Raw genomic sequence first — 21,310 nt, 5'->3', positions numbered from 1 at the left:
CCTTAAACAAGAATTCAACCATCCATATATCATTTCTAATAACATTTTAAAAGATTCCTAAAAGCTAAAAAGTGGCTACAAATTAAGAAAGGCATAGCCATCTAAACAACTAAACTTATCTATGAACTAGGAAAGGCTAGGAACAAAACTATCTAAACAACTAAATAATTCAGGGTGTGCATGCTAAATAATTTTGCTGAAAGCCATTTTGCGGCTCACTTTTGCAGAACAGAACAGCCACACATGCTCACTTTTTATCAGATTTTGGTTATTCATTTAATTCATCTGAGATGGATGTTCTATCCGGTAAAACTGAGCTGCGAAATGGCTTTTTGCGAAATTGCCTAGCAAATCCCTTCATAATAACAATAATATTATTATTATTATCATCATAATTATTAAGATGGAGAACACAGGCTTTGAAAGCTAAAGTGACTTTTCTTTGGGCATTCTCTGGTCCAGTTGGTTTTTGTGCTGCATCGGAAGCCGAAGTTAGGGCTGCTTATCATCGTATTAAGAGTCTTGGCAGAGGCATGTTGGATAAAGCTATTGTGGAAGGAGATTCTTTGAATGTGATTCGGTGGCTTCAGGGAGGGGTGGCTCCTCCTTTGAGATTCCTGGCTGTTTTTTTTTAAATAGAGGATTTAATCATGGGATCATCTATTGTGTTTAATCATGTCAGAAGGTCGGCTAATGAGAAGGCGGATTTGCTTGCTTGGAGGGGGGTTTCTACCAAACTGCTAGAGTGGTTTGATTATCTGCCACATTGTGATATGATGCATCATGTTACCCCTTAAAAATCATCCTACCAAACTTCGTAAAAATCATAACTGAATCATCAAAAATAACATGAAAGAACTTTGACGATCTAAAATTACCAAGAAGAAAATATAAAGGGTTTTCAAATTGATTAAGGGCCCTTGATTAAATAAGATTGTACAAAATGAATTGGTTTTGAATCCTAAGAACCAATCCCTGGCACATAAAAAGTATTAAAAAACAAAGAAAACAATACGATGTTCTAGAGAACCAATTAATGAGGAAAAAGTGTCGTGTAAGCCCTCATAGACCATAGTCCTGTATTTTTCAAAAAGTACTGTGCGGACCACACTATACGATGATCCAAACCGTCCATATGATGGGGCACAATGTAAATAGGTTGTGCCAAACAAATCATTTCTATAGGATGATCCCAACCCTCTGATCTTAGAAGAACTGCATATTATCTTAACATCTATAGATCGGAGGGCTAGGATCATCCTATGGAAATGATTTTTGGAGCACATGCTATTTACATTGTGTTCAATCACATGGACGGTTTGGATCATCATATGATGTGCTCCACACAGTACTTTTTGAAAAATAGGGGACTATAAGGGGCTTACACCATTTAAAATCTCTAGAACAGTTAAACAATACAAATTCAAAGGTAAAAGAAAAAGGGCGACGATGTTTTCACCACTGCAGTGCGGATTCCAATATAGTTTTAAAGAAAAATCATTATTTAAAAGAAAAGGAAAATAATGGCCTCTCCAAAGTCCAAACATAGTTTAGGAAAAGCCAAGGGTGCCAATATCAACAAAGCAGTGGCCACCACTTTGTTGCATAAGAAGGGCAGGACTTCCATTAAAACAATCGAGTGTCGATCTTGAAGGCGAGTGCAGCGGTGGTGGTGGTGGTGGTTCTTTGGAGTATTTATTGCTAAAATGGCAAAATTACCCTACCGAATTCAGTTTCTCTACTGACTTTAAAAATGACATGGATCTATTCAAGGTTGCATAAAGAGGGCCGTCGCATCTATCATTCCTCATTATATAATACTAGTAAAAGTGCACGTGCGTTGCACGTGGAACTACAGTATGTTAACAACATATAACAACAAAATACATGTTGATTTTACAACTAAAAGCTTCCATCTTCCCCCACAGGTAGGTATGTAAACATTTTAGGTGATGACTACATTTATAAGATGTGGTTGCAACAATCACAAGTTAGGCTATAAAACCTTGTCAAAGTGCAATGCAATCTTGTTATTCTCAGTTCCAATTGCACAGTCCTCCAGCAATCTCTGTGACCTTAAAAAGTCATAATCCATATTAGAGGACACTAATAAAGAGAGCATACAATTATTAATTCATATCTGTGATTCCAATAGAAACCTATAATCATCAATAGTTTTTGTCTTTAATCATATAGTGGTACCATGTTGGGACATCAAAACGGATCACAAGCACTTTCACTACAACAGAGAACTGGAATGACACCACCACCAAAGAGTAATGCAATTCTTCCGTTAGTCTGCGTAGAAGCTTAAAATGTGAGATATACTATTTTTACACGCAAAACATGAGAAACAAGAAATACGTATTTAAGTCAAACTGCTAAAGAAACAAACCAATGTACTGCTCATAATCATCTAGGTACATCACATATATTTTTACATAGCCATTAGTCTAATAAAACATGAGATCTAAGACATACATATTAAGCCAAACTGCTAAAAAAACAAATTGCAATTTGTTGTACACACTCGGCTAGAAGAACTTATCCTGCACATAGCAACTATTATTAGTTCTCATAAATTAATAAAAAAGCACACACAACCTGCTTTTCAAATTTCAAACCAGCTTCAAGCAAGTTGTCTCAATAACCCATGATGAATATCCACAAACAAGCAGTTGTAGTTATTCAAGAGCTCTAGGAAGTAGGAACAAGTAAAGTCATCCATCGGACTTTGTTCAAAGAGTTTCATGGTCTGGCAATGACAGGAATCTTGTGAAAATTAGATGCAAATGCAGCATAAAGATGCCAATTGGGTTGGGTAGCAAAGTTGATGGTTGGACATTTGCATTATATAGATGCTTTGCTACTTGCTGGAATGCCTACAAATATGATATGGGTAAAACTATCAGCAAGCAGATATTCCCAGCCAAAATAATACTCAAAACTGTAATATACAAATCGTTCTAAAATTAAAACATTAAAATGCTTTTTCAAGATCGACTCTGGTAGCTTTCATCTCAAGTCGGGATCGAAAATGGCTCAATTTTTCTTATGCATCCTTTTCAATATAGCCAATTAAAAAATGAAAATAATAATTAGTGGGAAACTTGCAAAAGAATGTCCATTCTGAACTGGTGCACAAAGAACCTCGGAAACAGAAAATTTTCTACCCGGAATCTAATGGAAATTAAGTTTACCAATGATGGAAACAACACAACAGTAAAATTTAGCTCAACAGTACAGTTCTATTCAATACATCATCATTAAACGAAACAAAACCTAACATGTGTAAATTAAAGCAATTTGCATTTAAACCTTTTCATCAGAATTTTTTTCATGAAGTTTCATCCAAGAAATGTTTAACAAATTATAGAATAATGTTTAGGCAGAGGAAGGGAACCTTAGTCATGTACCAAAATCCGGGTTCTCCTCAATGCTCCATGGAAATGCTCTTCAAAATAAAGTGTAAGTAAAAAATCTCAGCACCTTCAGGACCTACCCGGAACTTTTTGATTTCAAGAAGGATACTCTCGGAGGGGAAAAAAGGAAAAAGAAATGAAAGATTCTAGAAATAAAAATAGGCATCCAACAAAGATGAGATATTTCTTGTATCAAGCCCAGAAGCGGCAATATTCCTCATATATATATATATATATATATATATCATCCATTACCGCTGGAAATCGCAAAAGAAGTCACCAAATCAATTTCCTATTTCCAAAACCGACTAAACCCAAAGCAGATCAACCGTCGAAGTGCTCTGCTTCCTCTTGTAATTGAGGAGGATTAGCATAGTAGTTGGAAGCGATTTTCAGTATGAGGCCCATCTGTTGGAATGCCTGCCAGATAAATTGCCCACATCATCAAACAACTTCAGCAAATCACACCTATACTTTTGTTGCCAGTATTTTTTCTTGAAGAATAGGGTAGACACCGTAACTTTCAAGCTTTTGGATGTGAGATGTACATGCATCTTATGCATAAAGAAGATATCTACAAGGTTCTGATGATACGAAAATAAACAAAAAAAACATCAAACACCTTAAATCTTTCCGGCATCGTCAAAGTCAAATCAATAACCAAGAAGGTTTTGATGATACGAAAATAATAACCAAGTCTGATGATATCTTCTTTTTGATCTATTGTTGTTGTTGACACCACAACAATAACCAAGAAGAAAATCTAAACAATCTAAATAGAGTACCCTCTTTAATTAACAAAAAGGAAACAAACATAAGATCATGCTTGGTTGTTTAAAATACATTCTCTTGGTTTAGATAAAGAAATCTAAAAAATACACTTTATCTTAATATTTAGAGGCAAAATTATAATAGATCAAAATTTTACTTGAATGATTAAAATAAGATGTTGGTATTATTATTCATGACATTCTAAAGGAATATAAATGTCAGTAGACCGATTTCAGATAGGCAAGTGTGTCCTTTGATAATCAACATGATCAGTCAAGCCTACACCAAACCTAATTATCCAGTTAAGAAAACTGAATTATACATTTAATTTAAACCGAACAAATATTGATCAGAACTGCTAATAAAATCCATTAAGAGCATATAATACCAGAAAAAAAAAAAAAGCAGACACCTATCTCCGTCAAGTCCCATCAAGTCAATTTAAAAAAGAAGAACACCTACAATAAAATAGAAAAGTCAATATTTCGACAAATAAATTAGTAAAGTGAACAAATCTAAATCATAAATTTACTATTAAAATATTTGAAAGAAATACGAAAACAGAGAATGGTGGGTTTTTTCCGTGAGAAGGAAATGAATCAAATGAACGGGAAAATTGGCATAGGGAATAGAGCAATAGCATATTTATGTAACATTATTTTATTTTTTCATAGCAGAAAATATATTAAAATTATAGCAACAACATGAAAATTTCAAACAGACCACTATGTGGATGTTTGTTAGCTAATCCAATAATAATTGAACAATTTGCACATAAACAAAGATGTTTGTGAAACCAAAGTCCAGTAGTCAATGTGATTGTAATTGCAATCTAAAAGAAACTTCTATTGCATGGAGTTCATACAAGGAACTGTTTTAAACATTCAAGCAGTTGCACACCTCGTCACATTCAACTACTATCTGAGCATGCCTGTGTGTGTATTAGTAGATAATCTGTTAGAAAATGCAGTCTCCAAGACAAATAAAGACATACCAAAACAAAGGGTTCGAAATTTTGTTTCCCATTTAAATAAGGTAAAGTCAGTACTCATAAAACGTATAAGAACTCTCTTCTCAATTCTATTTGCCGGATTTTGTGTAAATTTTTTTTCCTTTCAATGATTTAGAGGGAAATGATATGGTTAATTGGTTATGGCTTATTTGAAGGGATATCAAGGGTTTCTCAGAATACAAATTGAACCACGCCGGTTGAAGTTATTTTTCCATATATAGCGAAAAAATGAAAAAATTAGGAAATTATTGTAAAGTTTTCCCTGTGAAAAAATAACTTTTTTTGAAGTTTTTCCTCACTTTTCGCCCCATTGTTTTATTATTAAGCAGAGAGAACTCCACCTTCACTATCAAGTGCGGTAAAGGAAAAGATTGAAAAGAATTCTACCAAAATTGTTCCTCTGCCACACAAAAAAAAAAAAAAAACCCATGTAACTAAATGATAGATAAGTTACAAAGTTGAATAAAGAATCGGCCAATTCAAGTCAACCGACACCAGCTTTTAGAGACATATGAGCGAGAAAGAGAGAAGCATTTCAATTCGGGACAAATGAAGTAAAATAGTATAAAATTCATAGCTCAGTTGAGAAATTAAAATTTAAAAATCGATAGGAGTAGTGCCTCATGGTTCATGCCCAAGAGTTTATGATGTACAAAAAAAAAACCCCACACATAGAGAGAGGGAGACAGGGAAAAACAATTTCCATACGATATAACCTATTCTAGGGAGCATTTACTCATACATCGACTGCTATACTGCTATTTACCACCCAATATTAACAAAAGATAGATGATCCAAGTGTCAAAAAAATGGATGGATCTTGTATTGATATTTATTCAATAGACATACAGTTGAATAAAAAATCTAATTAGAAAATCAAAACCTAATCAGTTGATGGAATGGCATTAAAAGAACAAACGATTGGTTCGTATGGCGGGTCTACCTTTGCGGGGTCCACAAAAAGCGACCAATCGGTGGCTTTATAAGCCACTTAAGCGCAGGGAGCTCCCTACGCAGCGCGCAGGAACACTTTCCTCACAAATAAAACCATTTATATGAAGTTAATCGTAAGAATAAAAAACTTCCATTGATAATCTTTATAAATCTCTAAGGAAAAAAAAAACTCTTGATAACATTTTTAAATCATCAATTAACGATAAGCAATTCATAACTATCATCTTCAGAATCATCCACAACAAGAGCAGAATAGGGGTTGTTATGCAACAACTGTTGTTTACTGGGGCCTGAGGGAAGTGAGCAGATTTGTTAAATAGCCTTGGGTGATCTAGAAATATAAGAAATTCATTACTGCAAATCCAAAATAAATTAATCCAAGCATGATTATGTCTGGAATAAATGTGCTCTATTGGCCACTCATGTGTCCTAAGCACTGTCATGCATGGTAGCCTATGCTGAAATCACACCTAAACATATCATTATGCAAGAAGCCACATCACTTACAAAACAAGATGTAATTTTCTTTCACTAATGAACGATAAAAAGTACACATTGGAAAAAAATGTGTGAATCATAGATTTATAAACAAAATCCCAAAACTAAAATTTCAGTGTAGAAGTTTCTACACAGCACCCATCTAGATCATACATTGATGCAAAGTAGGTCCTAATAGATCACTTATTAAATGTCAAAAAAAATGAAAGTTATTTAATTCCAACCATAAAAATTGGTATGTTGGTGTGTTAGTCACCAAAAAGATATGTTAGGGCATTTTTTCACCACATCAACTACCCTTATTTGATTTGATCTTACATTTTACATAGAGGAGAAATTGACAATGATTTTAAGCAAGAAAGGTCAAATGCAGGCAACGACCAAAACTGCTCAAAATTTCAAAGAGACATTGTGAAGAGATAAAACACAAGTATTTACCAATGTTTTGCTTCTCACATGCATAAATCAAACCATCACTGAAATCAGGGGCGGAGCTACATGTAGCATAAGGTGGGCAGCTGCCCCTGTTGAGTTGGGCCAAACTCCTTCATAGGCCCAACTCAAATGGGCCCAGCCTTATGTATAAGCAGCCCCCCTTATGTATAAATCCTGGCTCCGCCACTGACTGAAATCCAACTTTTCTATCATCATATCTTATGAATGTCCTACATTGGCTTTTAGGAGAGACAACAATCTATATCATCTCCCCCAACAAAACAACAAATTGGTTTAGGAGAGACAACAATCTATAACATTTCCCCTAACACAACAACAAATTGGTAACAGAGCTAAGGGAATTCTCTCCTTTTATCATTGTCAATTTCTCATCAACATTTATCATAGTAAAGGGAGATGTGGTTCGTTCTCTGCCCATTTGATTGGTTGCAGCAATGAGACCAACCTGAACATGAAATTGGTCACTCACGTGTATTGTCGTTAGGCCTATCGACGTCATCAATCAGATGGCGATATCCTGAAATCACTGCTCTAGATTTCACTTTGTCAATAATCATCAATTAATTAGCAGTACAAAATCAACACTTCATTAACATACATGTCAGAGTTCTTAAGTCACTAATTCACCTTTTTTATTTCTTTTTTTTTCTAGAATAGTCTAATAATATAGGGTGCTTAGGATTCAGGTTCTATTTCGTTCAATAAACAAGTACCCGGTATTTCAAAAAAAAAAAATATAGTCTAATTATACTCATGCAAAATTAAGGAGCTATGAGAAATGCTTAAAGTGCTTCCACTAACTTTGGCCATTGTAAAAAATTAAAGCAGAATATAAACAAGTCCTTTTATAGACAAATTATTGCTTAGTAGTGCATAAATCATCAACTTTTTGGTCTCACATTCTCAGAATTAATCTACAAAATTGTTGATCACCTGTAGCAATTAAAATACAAGAAAATAAAAAAATTGGCTTCATACCTCAACAGACCCATTATACATTAAAAAAATGCTGACCATCTGAGCTAGCAGCCTAGCAATATTGCAAGCTCTGTGTATAGTTCATATGAAGAATAGACAATGACTAAGAGATACACCAATGCCACCGGACCAACTGCGACTTGACTCAATGACTCAAATATAGAATAAATAAAGATAGGAATGAAACCAGAATCTGTGTATAAAAAACGATATAATTCAATCAAGAAAAGAAAATTGTAGCATATAAGGGAAACCAAATACACTGAAAGGAATAAAAGTGCAATATACTCAAATGAAAGCAAAAATCTCTTAGCATTTCCAGGAATTATAGTTCACAAATGAAATAATCACCAATCTCCATGCAGAAATTCTCTTGAATATCCATCAACAAAGACAAAAATTGATCAAAGAAGACGGTGAAGAATAAATACAGAGAGAGAGAGAGAGATACGGACGGAACAAGCGCCTACGGTGATTCCAACCATAAGATCGTCCTGCAAATACTCTCTCCACCTGTAGCTTTCCCAAAAAAAGAAGAGAAAAAGTACTCTCTCCACCTGTAGGTTCATGCTCTTGAGCTCTGGATGCCATCTGGAAGCAAAAGGATGGAAGAAGAAGACAACAAGGAATTAGAAGATGGAAGGGGTTCTTTAGTCTGAAGAATTTGGATCCAATCTCTTGATCTCAAATCCAGCTTGCCGATCACACTCATCAGGCTGGGGGAAAACATTACTGGCGTTTCATTGTGTTAGGTTTGAAGGAAGTCGGGAAAAGCTTGGCAAGGGGTCCAACGATGGTGGTGGTGGTCAGAAGAAAATATGGTTGAGATTGAGGGAGAGAGCAGTGGAAGAGGGTGGAGGGGCATGGAAAGGAGAACAGAGGGTATAGATAGAAGGAGAAAAAAAGGAGATAGAGGCCGAGAGAGCTGGCAGCGTGAGGTGACACCTGTGGCGAAATCGATCGGTTTGGGAGACACCTGTGGCGAAATCGATCGGTTTGGCAGACACCTGTGCAGATGAACAGCTATTGGTTGGAGAGACGGTGGATTTCGTGCTTTAGGGGAGATGAGTGTTGTTGGTACTTGGTAGAAGGAGCGGCGATCTCTTGGACTGGTATACAGGGGTAATTCAGAAGATGAATTGACATCTGGTGGGATTTTTGGACTAATCCCAGGGGCAAAGCACAATTGAAAATGACGGAAAAGCCTTGAGAAAAGAGGATACAGAAGGAAGTTTATCAAAATATAAAGTGGGACACACATGGTGTTTGAGGAGAAGTTGGTTGACGAAATTTGAAGGTGTAGGCTTTTAGAATAGTAAGGATTAAATAAAGCTTGCTCTCTTGTTTCTAAATCTCACATTGACACGGGAATGAAGCTGTAGAAACGGAGGGTTTAGTCCAACGCAACTAAACCCTCCTTATACTCTACTTGGTTGTACAATATCCTGGGTTTTGTAGGGTTTTGTGTGGTTTTCGGCTGTCATATCCCTGCTTTTCAAACAAGGTGGGCCCGAAAAATTTTCTAATAAATAATACTGAGCGTTGAAAAATTTACCCCTTTTCAGTCAGTCTTTGCCCCCCATTTACTTGGTTGTGAAGCCTGTGAAACTACCAATTACTCCAAAGGCTTAAGTGTTTGGAGAAGTTGGTAAGTTAACATGGTAACAAAGCCAAAGGTCTCGAGTTCAAACCTCCCGGATAGCAAAAATCCACATGCGATGGTCGGCCCAAAGTGGGACCACATGTGCCACGTGTTTGCCAACTGGGCCACACGTGCGGGGGAGTGTTAAAGTATAAAAGATACATAACACCTTTCTCCAATAGCTTAAGCTTTTGGAGAAGTTGGTTTTTGCTTCTTACTTTAATTCTTTGTGTTGAACAAGGGTATCAAAGTTTGGGTGCTTTGATCTCTTATTTTCTACAAGTGGTATTAGAGCTATTACAATAGCGGGTGACCTATTTTTTCCTGACATGCAGTCGACAAGAACACGTGCCTTGTCCTTTTCACATTGCTCTAAAAACTGAATCTCATCATCAAATGGAAAACTTTTTTCTTCCTGGAGGCAATGATAAGTGAAAGAATTCTTGTACAAATTTTGACAACCAGGTACAGTATTGAGAATCCTGTTCTCCAATAGCTTAAGCTTTTGGAGAAGTTGGTAAGTTAACAAAGCCTACTAACAATACATTAAATCCTATCTCTCCATCTCCCTCTTCTAGCAAACCATACATACCCTCACAACTTTCTCTCTCTATCTTTCAACACCAATCCTTAGTGGGGCCCAACAACTGAATGTTTTAGATCTTTGAATAGCTAGACCAGCACTATAATTAAAAAAACATACATGCATCTACAAGCAAAGACCATAAAACATTTAAAATGGGCCCACTTTATTCAAAATCCAAACCGCTGGCCCAGTGCAAATAGGCCTCCCCTATAAAATCATCTCCATAGGATGATCCTAACCCGTCGATCTCTTACGGAAGACACCATATAACTGATTGAAGAGTTAGGATTATCTAAATTATATGCTTTTATGGGAAAGGATATTTGAGCTGGGGCCCAACAAATGAACGGTTTGAATCTTTGAACGAGGTGGAACCCGATGGATTTTCTAATAAATACTCATTATACAGTGTCTGTGAAGTACCCCAAAATACGCTCTTTATAAAATTAGTCCCCCGTCTATGGAGAGGGCCGTTTTTGTCTTAAAGTGTTCAGTTTTGATTAGGGCTCTTTTATAAGTCTATAAATACAACTTTAAGGAGAGATTCGCATAGAACAAGAGGAGAACGAAGATCAAGGATTTGAGAACGCAAATCAAGTTACGATCTATGTTCCAAGATGATTATTGTGTTAAAGAACTGTAAAAGAAAAATAAGAATGTTTAGGAAAATAGAAATCGATGGTTTGATTGTATTCTAGGTGAACTCCGTATTTGATCTTGGATTCTTTGGGGTTCGCTTTGTATTAGAATCCCCAACGAACTGAAGATCAAATCTTTTTAGCCTTGGAAATCTAGATTTTGCGATTTGGACCTAAAACGTAAAGATATTGTTTTGATCTCCGTTCATCGAGTGTTAACGCATGAATTTGGATTTGATGGAATCCTCATGTTAAACGGAGTCCATCGGATCCAACCTCTCGCGAAACGGAGGTCAAACGAGAAAGTTATGACTCCCTAAAGCTTATGCAAAATCGGGTAGAAATTTTGAATTCGCAGAAGAAAACCCTAGCCGCGATTTCGGACGCCTGATTCAGCGCGGAACGCGTATGATTAAGAAACCCTGAGAGCTCAGATTTCTTCGAAAAGTCTCAGAGGCGCCGGAAGGTCTTCCGAAGGAGGTGTTCGGGTGCTTGAAAACCTAGGTCGAACACCCGAACCCGCTAAAATTCGTGAGTCTGTTTTGGATTCTAGATTTTGTATTTAGTGTTCTCTTTTACTTCTTTAAAAGAATGATTTTGGGTATTAAAAGCTTATCAAATGTCGACTGTAGGAAACTGAAGAATAGCTCTGTAACGTTTATCGGATTCCCAACTTGAGGTGACCAATAGGGGATTACTCTATTGGGTTGTTCCAAAGCCCTCTTTGTATTTCTATTGCTATGGTTACTCATATACAAGTAAGATTACGGATATCTATATCCTATTGAATTCCTAACCCGGTATGGTATCGAAGTCGGATTGCTTATAGGTATACCCCTTACCTTGTGCTTCTGTTGATCAATGTTGTATCGAACACAATGTTTCCAATTATTGAAACTCACATCGAATGTCGAACTGTATGATTATTAACATCTTTGGGAAGCTTAAATTTATTTCTGGACCGCGCTAGTGGGGCATGCATAATTCATTTGCAAGACTAAACATTTTTGAACTATATTATTGGCCAATTATGGACCCAGTCAGTGGGGAATGCATAATTCGCTAACATTGTCGGCATCTGAATTCTGAACAATAACCAAAGCTTATGAAGCCGAGATGTATCGAATTCTGACACTGATATATGTATCCAAATACCATTTGCTATCTGATTTAGACCATTGATTTCAAGATACCTGTGAATTGAACTTTGTTTATCGTTTCATGGAACTAGTACTGCACTTCAGTTGATCCCATACATCAGAATGAATTTATTAGATTCTTTACTACCTTCGTTGCTTGATATTCCAACTGTAATTAGTGTAGCTCTTATTACTTCACATGAGTATTAGCTCAACTGTAGTTTGCATATTCCAACTGTAATTAGTGTAGCTCTTATTAGCAAATTAGCGGCTCACTTTTTCAAGAAAAATGAGTCACCTCACATGAATCTATACTACTCTTAAAGCCTTAATTTAAAAAAATATTATTAGGAACTTTACCCTTAGATATTTCCCCTTATCGGGGCACTTACAACTTTCCACCTCCCATATGTTACGAATTTTATTTTTTCCCTCACACATGTTTGCCGCCCACTTCCACCTGTTTTCTTTCCTCTTTTATTCAAGGCCAAAACTCTTCGTCTTGTTCTTTTAGTTATAGCTTGAAATCCCTCCATCTTCTCTATGGCAGAGTACCCAATTGCTTAAAGATGATGAAATAGTAAGGAACAAATGCAAGGAACTAATCTCCTCCTCTTGTCAGTCCGAGCCGATTCGAGGGCTGAGAAGGAACAAAGTGAACCTTGTCATAGTAAAGAGATGCAATTAGGACTGAAACAGAGTACTCCTCCAAAGAAGAGTCAGAAAAGGAAGCTGATGAAGAAGAACACCCCCATCAGAAGAAAAAAGAAACCCTCCATCAAAGGAAAACTAAATCTCCTAAGGTTCAAAAGCTGAGCAAGAGCCAGAGACAAAGGTCTTTTAGCCAGAAGATGAAAGACTCCTTGGATCATTAGTGGCTTAATCATGAGGACCGGCTCTAGATTTCACATGTTTTCTCTATTCTCCTGCTTATTTTGATATCAAGGGTATTATTATCTTTGTTGTTAAACCCCCTCCCTTAGTCATTGTTATCTGGATCGGGGAGTGGTCTTGTTTCTTTCATTGTAATATCTTCCTTTAATTAATATTCTGGTAGGGGTCTGCCTAACCCCAGTTTACCGATAAAAATAAAAATAAAAACCTCCTCCCTTCCAAGAGAGAATGGGTGGTACCTACCTTATTTCTACCAATATCAAGGCTTCTGGTTTTCTCTAAACTACTTGAAAGGAGCACTGGCATTCCATCAACAGTTTCAACCCCACAATGATGATATACTTCTGGTCACCTCTCCAAAGGCCGGAACCACTTGGCTCAAGGCCCTCACTTTTGCCCTTGTGAACCGGTCTCGTTATCTTGTGACTTCCCATGCCTTGCTCAACACAAACCCCCATGACCTCGTCCCTTTTGTCACCATGAAGTTCTTTGCATAGAGCCTTCCCTCGCCTAGCACCCACGCACCACAACACCACCCACCCCCCCCCCCCACAAATTATAACTTACAAACTCCAAAAAAAAAGGTAGATTTTGCTTGAAATTTCTTGGGAATGGTGCTCTTTCTCTCTTCCACCCTCTCTCTCATCTCTATATTTTATGACCTCCCATAATTATTCTACTATTCTCCGAGTCTGCCATGCAACCAAACACTACTTACCACTATTCTCCCAGGTAATTCCAAAAAAATCCAATGCTAGTATGCTTCCTGTTGACTACTTATTCCACGACTCTCCGAGTCTATGCTACGTAACCAAACACGGCCTAGAAGACCTCCTACTCGTGCTTTTCTAGAATTTCCTAAGCTTAAATCATCAAAATTTAGCTTGAAAAATCCATTACTTGGAGGCTCCCAAACCTGTGAGGTCATCAGCCTGGACTCCCTATTATTGCACACCTCAGATTGGAGAGTCTGAGGATCACAAGCTATTATTAATGTTCCCGATGGTATTTGCGGACCTTGAATGCATAGTCACAAACTTAGACTTCGGTTCTAAATATCTCAATTAAGCTTCAACTACCTTACAATATGGGAAGGCAAATCTTGTCTTAATTTATAAGCATTTAATGCTTTGTCGGTAACTTGAGTTTTCGGGGGAAAACATAATTTACGAAAAAAAAAATCATTTTATTTCTGAAATGATAGGTGGATGAACATATATTTAATTCAGCATCATTCTAGCACTGCAAGATAAAAATATAAAAATGCACTCTTCTTCATCTCTTTTTATCTTTTTGTTTTTCTCTCTTCGCCGAGCATCGCTGCAACTCTGAAGAGTATGAAGAAGATGGGGGGGACAAGAAAAAAATAAAGAGGAAGAGGAAGAGGAGAGAGAAGAATCACATGTCGACAAAAAGAAAGACCCTAGAAAAAATGGAAGGTACCAGAAAAATGTCTTAATCATATGCACCAAATAATATAATCCACACAGCGCCTTACTTTTTTTTCATTAGGAAGGCACCGGAGCAATTCTTTTTTCCCAGTATATATGGAAGGCACCGAGCAATTCTTTATATATGCACTGAAAAAATGGAAGGCACCGGAGCAATTCTTTTTCTTCATTATATATGGACCAAATAATGTGATCTGCACTGCTTCTTATTTACGTGGGAGCTGTAAATGTCTTAATCATATTTTTGCAGTGATGTTCAAGAATTGTCTAGAATACTACAATGATTTCTATCTTTGGATTGTTGGAAAGTAGAATAAACAGTAAATGTTTGTTTCATGAGATGTAAAATGGGCGTAAATAGAAAGAATAACTGAATAGCAGCTTAGAGATTTGGGAAGCCAAAATAGAACATAACGTGTAGTTCATTGATTTCTTCATGCTCTCTTACTACTCAAACACATAATCCAAACAAGGATTTATTGGAAAACAATCAAAATCAAGGTAAGAAAAGCTTCTTAAGTGTTAATGGAAATCAAACAAAAACAAGATAAGAAAAGCTTATTTAGGAAGATGACCAGATAACTAATGAGGAACGTGAGACCAGAACCATTAAAATTTTGCTCCATCAACTGATCCAAATGCTCTATCATTGAAGGGGTCAAATGATTTGCCCAATCACCAACCTCCCCTTTCCTAAAGAACACCTTTTTGTCAATGCCAATCACTTTGTCAATGCCAATCACTACGGTTCCTGTCTTGTTTTCTTCCAAATTGCTCAAATTCTTAAAACTGCATAGCTTGGATATTTCTTCCACCACCCCTTTTCTCTCCTCCTCTAGAGAGAAAGGATAGCCCAAGAACTCAGCCAAGTGCTTCAAATGAAGTATAGGTTCTTGTTTCATTTCCTCGTACTTCAAGAACAAGACCCTTTCAAGAACAAGAAACTCCAGTGCAAAACAGCTCAAAGGCCTCGTCTAGAGAAAGTGGTCCTAGACTCTCATCTCTAAGCTTGCAGGAGAACGTCCACATTGAAATGAAGGTATCTCTAGGATTCCGGCACAAGTAAACTACACGACAATTCGACTGTATTGCCGATTCCGGTAACAACGTGTAAGGGATATGGGTAGCCAAGAGCCTAGGGGAGGGAAGGCTATCAAATTCAGAAAGTTGGTTATATGAAAATAACTTCAAGATGACAAGAGGGACAAGGTCATGGGGGCTAGTTTTGAGCAAGGGGTGGTCAGTGAGAAGGTAACGAGTCCGGTTCACAACCGCGAAAGCAAGTGCCTTCAGCCAAGTCGTTCCGGATTTCAGCTTGGTGACCTGAAATGCATCGTCTTCGCGGGGTTGAAACTGTTGATGGAATGCCACTGCTCCTTTCAAGTAACGTAGAATATACCAGAAACCTTGATATTGGTACACCTAAGGTAGGGACCATCCATTCCCTCTTGGAAGGGACGAGATTAGTTCCTTGCATTCATTCCTTAATATTTCATCGTCTGTAAGAAATTGGGATGTGGCCCTAAAGAAGATTAGGAATTTGAAGATCTCAAGCTATCAATAATGTCCACAGGGGAATTTGCAAAGCTTGGATGCATGGCCACATATTTATACTCCAGTTCTAAACAAATAAGACCCTCTGTTTCTAAAAGATAACGATAGACTCAAATTGACTCGGGAGGGCTCCATAAGGTAATTAACCGTTTGAATTAATTTCCAACAAATTTCACCATCTTCTTTAGAAGTGTTTTCCTTCATCTTATGTGAAACGCCCTAGCCGAGGACGTTTCCATCAATTTTTTCTTAAGGGCAATTTGGTAATTATGGAAATAATTAGGCTTATTTCAGTAAATTTACATTAAACATAGGATTTAAGGGTATAAATACAATTATAAAGTTGTAAATCGTATCTTAACGAAGGAGGTTCGCGCTTGGAAGAATGATCGATCTCCGAGGTAAGAAGCTTAATCTATCTCTATTCTAAGTTGGAAAATAACATATTAGTGGATAAAGGAACAATTTACAGATAGTAAATCGTGACTTTTGTGATCTTTCATTGTCGGCCATCGTCCAGAGAGTTTCTAGTGAGGCCTTCGATTCTTAGGGATCCTTGGGTTGCAAGGATTCCAGTGAATCCGCTTTGTCGGTTCGAGAAGAAAGTCTTAAGGTAATCAAGGATTAAAATCATAGGGTATTCTTTGATGTTATATTCTTGAAGAAAATATAGGGTCTGGGGTGAAAACCCTGGATAAAGAATGTGAACCATGCATTCTAGGAAAAACCTAGAATTGCGAGTTTGGTTGACCGAAAGAGGATTCGGCACACCGAACCCAACTGGATGGGTTTTTGAAATTTTCCAAAACCACAGGGTCGGCCGGCCAAAGAGGCCCTCGGTTGACCGGTTGTGGTTCAATTGCGGTTTGAATTCTTGCGTTTGACTTTTGGGGCACGAACTCACCCCAATTGACTTGTGCTTGCATTCAAACATTAACATATAGATGATCTAATTGTAGGGTGACACTACTTGGTAAATTAATTTAGAGACTTGGTTGTGGGAGGATATTGATCTTTAATTGGGAAAGTAACTTATATTGGTGTTTTCTCCATGCTTTACCGTTATGCATATGATTCATATTTTAAACCATGTTTACGGACTCTTAAAACCATGTTTGAAATCCTGTGTATTGTTATTTCTTTTAAAGCATCTTTTGCATGTTTTACTGATGAAAAATATTAGATCAAGTACGGTGTGTTGTTGTATATGATTTGCAAGTTATATCATATTCTGTACAGGTTGAGTTATTTTCCATGGAAATGGACTCGCTTAATCTCTCTTTAATTTTCTTACCTTATTACGGTTATTTGAACATGAAAAGATCATTGAAATCTTTGATAAAAAAAACCCTCCGAAGAACCCTAATCTTTGCTCAGTCCAACATTGATAGTTCTTTTCCCATGAATCATATCTTTCTCATGGGAAACTCAAGATTTGATCCTTATTTGTAATTTTAATCATAAATCTCCCACCCATATTTTAATAAAACTCGTTAGATGGAGATCTCTCAATCACAAACCCTATACTGAATCTTCTAAAACCTTATTCCCATGGACAAGATGATTCTCTATGGGAAATTCAAAGATTAAAACAATGAAAATTAGAACTCAACCTATCACATACCTTTAGAAGAAGATTTTCTCCTCTAGAATTCTTCCTCGTTTCTCGTTTTCTCTAACTCTCCAAAACGGTTGTCCTCTCTCTCTCTCTCTCTCTCTCTCTCTCTCTCTCTCTCTGAAATACCCCCGAATTTCTTAAGAGTATTTTTGTCAATTCACTCTAAACTCTGGATTAGGGCTTCTAATCACACTATAAATACTCTTAAGAAAGTACTCTTGAGAATTGACAAATAATCACACTATTATTCAATCTAAACTCTGTGAATTAACAAAAATACTCTTAAGAAATTCGGAAATTTCAAAAGTGGGGTATTTGTGAGAGAGAGAGAGAGAGAGAGAGAGAGAGAGAGAGAGAGAGAGATGTTGGAATTCTAAGCTTGACTACTGGACCACCTATTCACTTTGCTCTTTGATTTTCTATGGTTTTGGAACTCTACTATTTTGGAAGCTTGCAAGTTGCAATTTTCACTTGGCTTGACCGCATTGGAAATCTCCTTTGGGGAATTTAATGGCCTAGGGACTTAGTTTCTTTGTTTTGGAATTATGTAATACATTTACTTTTCCTATGTTAGTGTGTTAGTGGTACTTAGGAAAGCTAAGATTAGATAAGTCTTATTAATCTCGGATTTGGAATGTAGGCTATATTTTGGGCATGTATCTTCTTCATATGTAAGCCATTTTAGTGAAATTTGAAAGGTCTTGAGTAGTATAACAACTTGGGCTACTTTCTTTGTGTGTTTGGCATCAAGAGAACAACCTTCTTCTATTGAAACTCATCTTCTCCCTCCAATCTAGTTGGTTTCATTCCAACAAGAGAGAGTCTTGTTGGGTGAGGCCTACATGTTGGTCGTTTCCTAAGTTTAGAGTTTCCAAACTTAGAGTTTCCTCTTTGTTGGGAATTCTAGAACATTGGTTTCTAAGTTTTAGAGTTGCTAAATTAAGAGTGGCTTTGCATATTAAGCAACCTTTCATCTCTATAAGGTAATCCCTTAACTTTAGAAGTGTTTGGAGAAGGAAAGTTAACTCAAATTGGACTTTCTAATTTGAGTAGAAGAGCCAAATGAATTTGGGCATTCTAGGAAAGCTCTGTGGGAGCTTTTGCCTATAAAATAGACCATTGGTCCCTCTTGCCACATACCACAATACTAGAACTCATTGAGAGAGAAATATATCACTTTCGAGAGGTTTCTCATAGACCTATTGGTGTGCAAGGTAAGAGAAGAACAATGGGGCTTTTCTAGGCCTTCATTGTGCTTAGAAAATATCGAATACTCGTTGGATTTCAAGCTTCAAAGCGGCGGTCATGGTGGTGAAAGGTACATCAAACCCATCTCATTAAATTAAAGTTTTTCTATGATTTTCATTGCCCAAGATCCAAAGGGATCATTAAGTTAATGTTTAGATAACATTTGGTACCAAAGCATAGGTTGTAGGCTTTGAATTTCAAAGAAAATCGAGTTTTAGGTATTTTGTGCATATTTTAGAGTCACCGGAAAAAGTTATGTGCCACCGGAAACCCGCGAGTTTTCCGGAGAACCGAGGGTACCGGCGTATTCCTCTCTGACCGACGATCACGCCCCTCAAGTTTCACTGTCATTTGACGGTCGGATCATTAGATGTAAGGCTCCAAACTTTAATGGCAGTTCTGTAATTTTCTCAAGAAAACTACTGGTTCGTTTTTAAAAATTCGAGAAGCCGACCTCATGACTGCTTCGGTATTTTAACATTGACACTCTTTGGTAGTTTTGAGATTTATAAGCATCTTTCAAAAGAGGTATACTAACTCGTAGTCTCAGTGAGCTATTTATTGCCGCCAATAGCGCTTCGCTTGCATGCAAGGCGGCAAAAAGCGCCAGGTAGAGCTATCGCGCGCGGGCGAACTATTCAGATATTCCCGACCAAGAGGTACTGGATTCTCTTTCGGATAGGCCCTGCTATTCCTTTCTATTGAAAAGGAGTCAGCTGTCTGCGCGAGTCACCTTCTTCTAGGCTCCGAGTCACCTTTGACCCGATTCTGCTCCCCGAGCCTTAGCAGCCCATCCCATAACCCCCTACTAATCAAAGGCTTCAGAGAGAGGAGGGGTTGTCATGAACTGTCCACATTGGATGCCTCGCCCTCAACCTCTTCTTTGTTCTTACGGTAGCCCCCTCCCCCTCCCTTTCCGCTCCTCTTGCTTCTCCTTCCAGCTGCTTCTTAGCAATCTAGGCGTTTAGGCACGAGGGCTGCCCTTCCGAGCTTCTGTCTCACCTCCCCTGCCCCTTTTGGGGCTCCCCGTCTCTCTTTGAATTGCATGATATAGACCATCCATATCTGCTTTCAGTCCCTCTACCCGGTCTTTGTAGCCATCCCGTGTTAGCCATGGCTCTCTAGGAGCCCGCTTCGCTTGGAAAAACATTGTAAAAGTTAATACCATGAATCCGTAGTTTCTTTTAAACAACGCCATATAATGGTACTTCTAGAAAAAGAAACTGTGTTCTAGGAAAAGAAACTGTGCTACGTCCGTGCGCGCCGCACCATTTTACAAGGGGTTGAATTTATCCTTAGCGGGGAGAAGAACATAAGGGGGTGAATTTATCCAAGACCATAATATTTCCAAGGGCCCGTTCGGCCTTCTCCCGGCTGTTTCTTGACGAACCAAGACTGGTTCTAGGACCCTCTAGGTCCCCTCTACCTTGGGTAAAAATTTCAGAGGTATCTCCTTCGGTTTTCTACAGAATTTGAACTTTTCGACATATTTGGCTTCCTCTACTACAAACTTTTTGGACCCATTTTTGGGTAATTTTTTACAAGATAGGAATGTATCCTAAGGTTTTCCTGCATTCCGGATCTATTGGCATAGGTTACGAAGTTATCTGAGGATCGGCTCTTATAGCTCATGTGTAAATGTGCTTGTGGGCCTCCCTTTGTGAGCAAGTTTTGGACCCTTTAGAGTTGCAGTTTTCTGTTTCTCACAACTAATACTTGTTTGGTCTTACTTAGATGCATGAGTTGCACAAAATATTTTTTGTGTGCTATGCATGTCTGGTTTATTTTCTTTAATGTACACAAATAAAAGATTATGAATGTTTTGTATGCCCCTATTTGATCTCTTAACCATTTTGATTCCTCGTTCTTAAGGTTTTGAGGCATACTATTAATTAGATACATCTTAATATTATTATTGGAGATGAATCTAATATGAAGATGTGTTTTTAGGCTCCCTTCAATATCCAACTATATTTTATGTGTACATTTGCCTTTGGATTTAGTTGGAATTACTTAAGAATTATTTGTTGCATGTTTCGCGTAGGACCTTTGGATTCATGCAACAAAGTTTTCAAAGGATTCCTATTATTTTTGAAGCACAAATTAAAAGCCTAATATATGTTAACATGCACTAAGGGATTGAAATCTTGTGAGTAGCATTATTAGTTGTCCGTGGATAAGCATCATTGTTGCACTTGTATCCATTTAATTTCCCTTGTGCATCCAACTACAGTTTCTGGATGCTCATTGTTCACATAAAAGGTTTTTGTGCCTATATGTAAAGGATTATTTGGATTCACGCAACAAAGTTTTCAAATGATCCCTATTGATCGTGAGGCACAAATTGAGAGGCTTACATATGTATGCACACTATGAGAGTTTGTAATCTTGGAAATTGCGTAAGGGCTTTGATCAGCCCAACAGAAGGTCATTGCTCCTATGTAATTTT

At 37.4% G+C, this 21,310-nt stretch overlaps 1 pseudogene; it reads right to left on the bottom strand.

The window, feature by feature from the left end:
• Positions 1-3,746: 3,746 nt before the first annotated feature.
• LOC143850113 (cytosolic sulfotransferase 11 pseudogene) lies at positions 3,747-15,343 on the bottom strand (annotated as a pseudogene).
• Positions 15,344-21,310: the final 5,967 nt, after the last annotated feature.

Source organism: Tasmannia lanceolata, unplaced genomic scaffold, assembly GCF_043159265.1.
Source record: "Tasmannia lanceolata isolate RefF3 unplaced genomic scaffold, GAP_Taslan_0.1 ptg000018l, whole genome shotgun sequence".
NCBI classification, from domain to species: Eukaryota; Viridiplantae; Streptophyta; class Magnoliopsida; order Canellales; family Winteraceae; genus Tasmannia; species Tasmannia lanceolata.
This window is presented reverse-complemented; position numbering and strand designations above follow the sequence as displayed.